The sequence below is a fragment of the Chelonia mydas genome, chromosome 3, assembly GCF_015237465.2.
Source record: "Chelonia mydas isolate rCheMyd1 chromosome 3, rCheMyd1.pri.v2, whole genome shotgun sequence".
Classification (NCBI taxonomy): Eukaryota; Metazoa; Chordata; order Testudines; family Cheloniidae; genus Chelonia; species Chelonia mydas.
Window position 1 is genome coordinate 142,350,159 of NC_057851.1, and position 6,205 is coordinate 142,356,363.

The 6,205-nt window shown below is 40.5% G+C and overlaps 1 long non-coding RNA gene across 2 annotated transcripts in view; it reads left to right on the forward strand.

The window, feature by feature from the left end:
- Nucleotides 1–4,198, forward strand: part of LOC122464836 — a 51,293-nt gene extending 47,095 nt beyond the window's left edge. For both annotated transcript variants that reach the window (XR_006289231.1, XR_006289230.1), the window contains one exon: nucleotides 3,568–4,198. This is a non-coding gene — a long non-coding RNA (uncharacterized LOC122464836). The remainder of the gene's footprint in view (nucleotides 1–3,567) is intronic.
- Nucleotides 4,199–6,205: the final 2,007 nt, after the last annotated feature.

The window sequence follows — 6,205 nt, forward strand, 5'->3', positions numbered from 1 at the left end:
AGAAATCAAACTTTCGGCTACCTGATTTGGAAATCTTCCTCCATCTTGGCTTCTGCCTTAGTGCCAACCTAAAGTATCTTTTGACTGACTGGTTTGTCCTTTCCTACAAGTGGGTACTCTGTTTTCAGCGTACAAACTGCAGATAGGAGTTAATCCTAAATCCACAGGATGAGGTATTTTACGCTGACCAGAAAAGAAGACCAGCAACTCCCCATCAAGCTGATAGGCTGTTAGGACATGTTCTATTTTTTCTGACCTAAGGTAATCTACGTAGGGATAGTCTACACTAGAAGCGCTACATCTGCACAGCTACTCTGATGCAGCGGCACTGCTGTAGTGTGTCTGATGAAGATGCTCTATGCTGATGGGAGAGAGCTCTCCCGTTGGCATAATTATTCCACCTCCATGAGAAGCGGAAGCTATGATGGCGGGAGAGCGTCTCCCACAAATTTAGCACTGTATGGACAGCACTTAGGTCACTGTAACTTGTGTCACTCAGCCGTGTGGCTTTTTCACACCCCCGAGTGACATAGGTTATATCGAGATAAGTGCTAGTGTAGACTTGCCCTCAGTGCACTTTCTTTAGTGGTGGTTGAGCCACATATAGAAGTTCATACTACGAGCTTGGGTAATAGATCTGAGTCTTTTTAGCTCAAGCAGTTGATACTTTTGCATTTAGATCCAAAGATCCCAGGTTTAATCCATGTTGCTGGTGACCCATTCATAGTTGCAGCACTACAAGTGGTGGCCTGCATGGGGAATTGAATTGGGTGAATCTCTGAAATTCAAAAAAAAGCTTCCCTAGTCAGAGGGATTGCGTAACACACACAGGGTGGCATTTTGTCCCCTCTCTCTTTTCCAGCTCCCATTTACTTCCCAATGACTCTCCAGCCCGTCCTGCATGCTACTGCTTTCTACTTCTTTTCTTAAAAGTTTGGTCCCTTCCTCTCATTTCTGCCTCCTCCTCTTTTCTCCCAAGTATCTGGCCCCTTCCCATTCCCCTCTACTGCTGCCTCTCAGCTACTCTTTTCTTTAGGGAGGGGTCTTTTACCACTACCACCCACTGTTACTTTCCATCCACTCCACCTGGCCCCTTTCAGTCTGTCTGCACAGCATCTCATACACAAGGCCATGGCGTAGTGAAGGTGTTACTGTAATACAAATAATATTATGTATAATTCAGTTTTTATAAAGCTTGTTTTATTAATATTTTAATTTACTTCATGCTGCTGCTGCTGAGTTTGCAGTTTGCCACTAAATTCCACACCAGGGTCTTGCAGAAACTGGATGCCTTTGCTACAGAGTTTGGGTCCAGTGTGTCACAGACCATGTTGGGTTTGAACATGATTTCTGAAGAATCAAAAGGAAACATTTTTACATTGCTACTGGTAATAGCTACATGTTGAAACAGTACATTGAATAATTTTCGACTATACCTAAACAGGTAGTATCAGATCAGGAAAACTGGACCAATTTTTTAAAAAGGATTTGGAAACAAAATGCTGCAGCTATTATGTTGCAGACATGAGAGCAATTATATATGCAGTGCTAACCTAAGTTTTTATTTCAGACAGTTCTGCCAACCGTGAACTTGTAAATAGAGTACTGTGGGCATGCACATGTTTAAACAAGTGGTTTCCTACCTTCAGGTTAAATTGAGTCATTTATATATAATTGTTTATGGATTTAGAAGAGCCAGACATCACGTCTAAATGATAACAGGGAAATTAAAACATGCACTCATTTCTCCCATCACAAGTGCCTTCTAAAAAACAAAAAATGAACCTGTAATAAAGTTTAGAATCTTTTCCAGGATTTCTAACTTAATCCTTCTGTAAGTATAATGACATTTGATTTAAAATATTAATAATGATAATAACTTAGCTTTCATATATTATAAAACTTACAACTAGAAAAAAGAGAGCTAATACAATAAATGCACAAAAAACAATTAAATGTTAATAAATGAAACAATTCTATAACATAATTTGTGCCTCTGTAGTGCGTACACACAAGCCTGTGACCCGAAACATCTTAAAATGATGGGCTCAGGCAGCTAAAATTTGGAAATGTAACTCCTTTTGGATCCCTCAAGCTACCTTGTGGCTTAACCCTCTACTGAAGGTCAGAAAAGTATTATTCATCTGTCACAAGTGGCTAGACTTAACCATTCACACACATGGAAATGTCCTGGAAAATGAAACTATGAAAACAATCCAAGAGCTTCAACAAGCTCATAGTCTGTTGAAAGACCATCTTGGACTCTACTCAGAACTTAGCATATGTATCATCATGGGATCCCATAAAAATTAAACTCCACCTTGGGACCAATCTGGTTGGTCTATAGTAATTCAAATAAGAGTGTCTTCTATGCAGCCTCTAATACCATATATACAAACTGTTAAGACTCTCACAGCATCCCACCCTAAGATTATAGATACTATGGGAATAAACATATACTCTGAATTTAGGCCTGTGTTGTCTTTCAGATATGTTGTGTTTAAACACATCAAAGAGGTGCTCCCAATCCAATATAGCATATACATTGTAATACTGTATATACCTCTATGGGTATGTTTACACTGCAATTAAAAATCCACAGCTAGCCTGTGTCAGCTGACTTGGGCTCACATTAATTACTATTAAATTGCAGTGTAGACATTGAGGGTCAGGCTGGAGCCCAAGCTCTGGGACCTTCCCACCTTGCAGGGTCCTAGAGCCAATGCTCCAGCCTGAGGCCGAACATCTACACTGCAATTAAACAGTCCTTTAGCCTGAACCCTGTGATCCTGAGTCAGCTGGCAGAGGCCAACCGCAGGTTTCTAATTGTAGTGTAGACATACTCTCTGTACAAAACCAATGCTTACTTGAAATACTATTTTTGCTTTTTGAAGGTGAAAACCTATTTTGTTTTATTTGAAAAGAAATATGTGTCCCTGCTGGAATTGCACTGTGGAAACAATGGTCGCACGAAACTGTTAATACATTGTACAATGTCACTTGTTTACAAGAGAAACCATTAAACTTGCTGGGTATTAGCGCCTTCAAGATAAGAATTGTATGGTAAATTAGAAGTAAATTGTAACAGGCAGTGCTGGCCCTTTAATATCAGCCTTATGTCCAGCGCTCCCCTGTTCCTGGTTTCAGTCCAAACAAGAGGCATTCTGGGAGCTGAAGTTCTCAGAGTGCATAGAAGTGGTAGACTTCACAGAAAACAATGCTGGGAGGGAAGACTGTAAATAAATAATAATAATTAATAAACGACTCCCTTTCCTCAGTGCAAGAGAGATCAGGTGCCTTGAGAAAGGGATAGGAACAGGATATTTCCAATCAAAGGTCCTGGAGAAGAGTTTGAGGGGACATTGGAAGTAGCCTAATAAAGGGATTAGCAGATGATTGTGTAAAGTACCCCCAGGAGTGGGCATCATTTTGGCTAGAGAGTCAGAAATAGGGAAGTGGTGGGAGGGAAGCTAAGACTTTGCATCAGAGTAAATAAAATTGCATGGGGACAGAGAAGCAGGAGAGAATTTGGGGTTGAACCTGATGTGTTCTTTTGTTGTTGTCTAGAGCCAAAATCTGGAGTTCCCATCAGTTCTGAGGGAAAACAAGGGGGTGTTGCTATTATACTACAGAGAGAGAGAGAGGTTTCCGGTTTGACACAGACTCTGGAGAGGGACAGCCTGTGACCCATGGTGACAAACTGAGTGAAGAATTTCCTTGATTTGGATTCTTGTTTGTATGGATTTTCCTTATCCCAGAAGAGGTGGAGTTTTTTAGTCTGTCATGATAACTAAACCAATTTACCAGTGAGGGGAAATGTCCATGTTCTCAAGGTGAGAAGGTAATGTTCCACGATATTGGTTTAAGTTAAGTCGAAAACTTAATATCCCCACTTAACTAGTCGATGACAGAGAATTTCACAAGAGGGGAAAAGACATTTTAAAAGACCATTAAAATATATTTCTGTGCTTAATGACTCTAGAGTCTGGGTAATAGAGCATTCAGTATATATTCTGACTTTAACTCAGTTGTCATGTTAACAGCTTTTAAGTTTGTAAAATGTGTCATTATGATTTATTTTCTCTAATGCCTGCCAGGTGCTTTCCAAACAGTTTAGAAGGACGGTCACTGCTCTGAGGAGCTTGGAATCCCCATCACCTCACAGGCAGCCACGTTCCCACTCACAAAGAGCCATCCATTGAGGAGCCTGGTTTAAATTCCTTATTGATTTTCTTGTTGATAATTTGAATTATGAGCAAGAGCTGCATGGTAAATACATTATGAGCACTTGTAACACTTTTGTTAGAGAGAAACATTTAGATAGAACTGCATCAAAAAATTAATTGCCAATATATTTTAGTTATATGCAAACTTGAGCTCAACTAGTCTGTATTCATACATTTTCTTGGGAGGAAAAACATATGCTTTCCTATTCTGCTGATCAGAGCTTTAAAAAGTGTCTAAAATATACATAAATTAACAAAAGACACCCAGTTCTATGGGATAGGACAGAACTAAGTCCTGAGACTTTCCCCACTAGAACAGTTGAAGATTTGAGGTGGAGAAATGAGATTCGGATGCAATATTCAAAAAGCAATGAAAAAAAATTAATACATGAATTATGGATATGGAGCTTCATTTCTTTATGCTATATATATAGAGAGAGAGAGAGAGAGTGACGGGGCAAGGCCAGATGGCTATAGAAAAGTAGTGGGAGATAGATATGTTAGCTCCAGGCTAAACAAATCCCTGGTACCAGGTTAAGTGAAATGGAAGCTGCTCCAGGTCAATTAAGACATCTGGGGCCAATTAAGAACTTTCCAGAAGGCAGGGAGAATGCTAGGTTGATTGGGACACCTGAAGCCAATCAGGGGCTGGCTGAAACTAGTTAAAAGCCTCCCAGTTAGTCAGGTGGGTGTGCATGTCAGGAGCTGTGGGAGGAAGTTGCGCTGTTGGAGAGGCTGAGTAGTACACACCATATCAGGCACAAGGAAGGAGGCCCTGAGGTAAGGGTGAAGTGGAGCTTGAGGAAGTGATGGCTGCTGTGGGGGAAGTAGCCCAGGGAATTGTACATGTCATGTCTCTAAAAGGTCAGTTACCATAGCTGATACTATTAGGGCCCCTGGGCTGGAGCCCGGAGTAGAGGGTGGGCCCGGACTCCCCCGCCCCCCCCCCCCCGCCACCTTTGCCCCCTGATGAATCACTGAGACTGGGAGACAACAGAGACCGCGCAAGGAAGGATAGCTTCTCCTCACCTCCCTTGCTGGCTTATGATGGAAATGGCTCAGTAGACTGTGACCCTTGTCTTGAGAGAAAGAAGGGTTACGTGGAGGGTCACAGTGAGCCTCTGAGGCTAGCAAAATCTGCCAGGAAACGCGGGACCAACGGAGGCAAGGACAGAGCTTTGTCACAATATATATATAGATCAAAGTCTGGGGGAACATTTTTAAGCTGTCTTTTTGTGCCTCTTTTAGAGAGAGTGAGTGTATACTTAGCTGTTTTTGTAGAAACTTCTTAATTTTGTGTTAATAGAGCTGTCAAGTTGCCTTGATTATCTTTGCATATAAACATATTTTAATATCTATCAGAACAAAATTTCTATTTCCAAATATAGTAAAAAGCAGCAGGTTCTAGGTAGAGCTAAATTACTCAGCAGGGTTATCCAGAAATTCTGAGTTCCTAAATACCTACCTATTCCAGTCTTAAAAGGTGACTTTCACACTATAGTAATGATAATAAGACAAATTTGATTGAAAAAGAATTGTACAGTGGTGGGCCTCAAAAACCTATCAGTTGTCTTAGATAATGAAATATTGTGGTTGGATAATCTCAGTAATTTAAGTATTTAAGGTGCATCCTATAGTATAGAGAACTACAAGGGAACGCTACAGATACTGAGAACATTATGTAATTTATCTTAAGTAACACTGGTAAGGCTTTAAGGAACACCGCTGTCTATTATCTAACTATTTTAAGGGCTTAAGTGAGCATAGTGCCTTGTTCAGGACCTCTGTACTGGAGGAGCAAATTTCACCCAAATGAAATAGTCATCTGACACAATAACTGACTTTCATAGATATTTTTCCAAAGAAACTACAGCTGTCCTCTTTGGAAGAACCATTTTATTCTCTTGCCAGGTAAGCTTGAAGGGAATCTTCAAACTCAATACCTTCAATTGTTAGTTGACAAAGATAACTGTACAGCC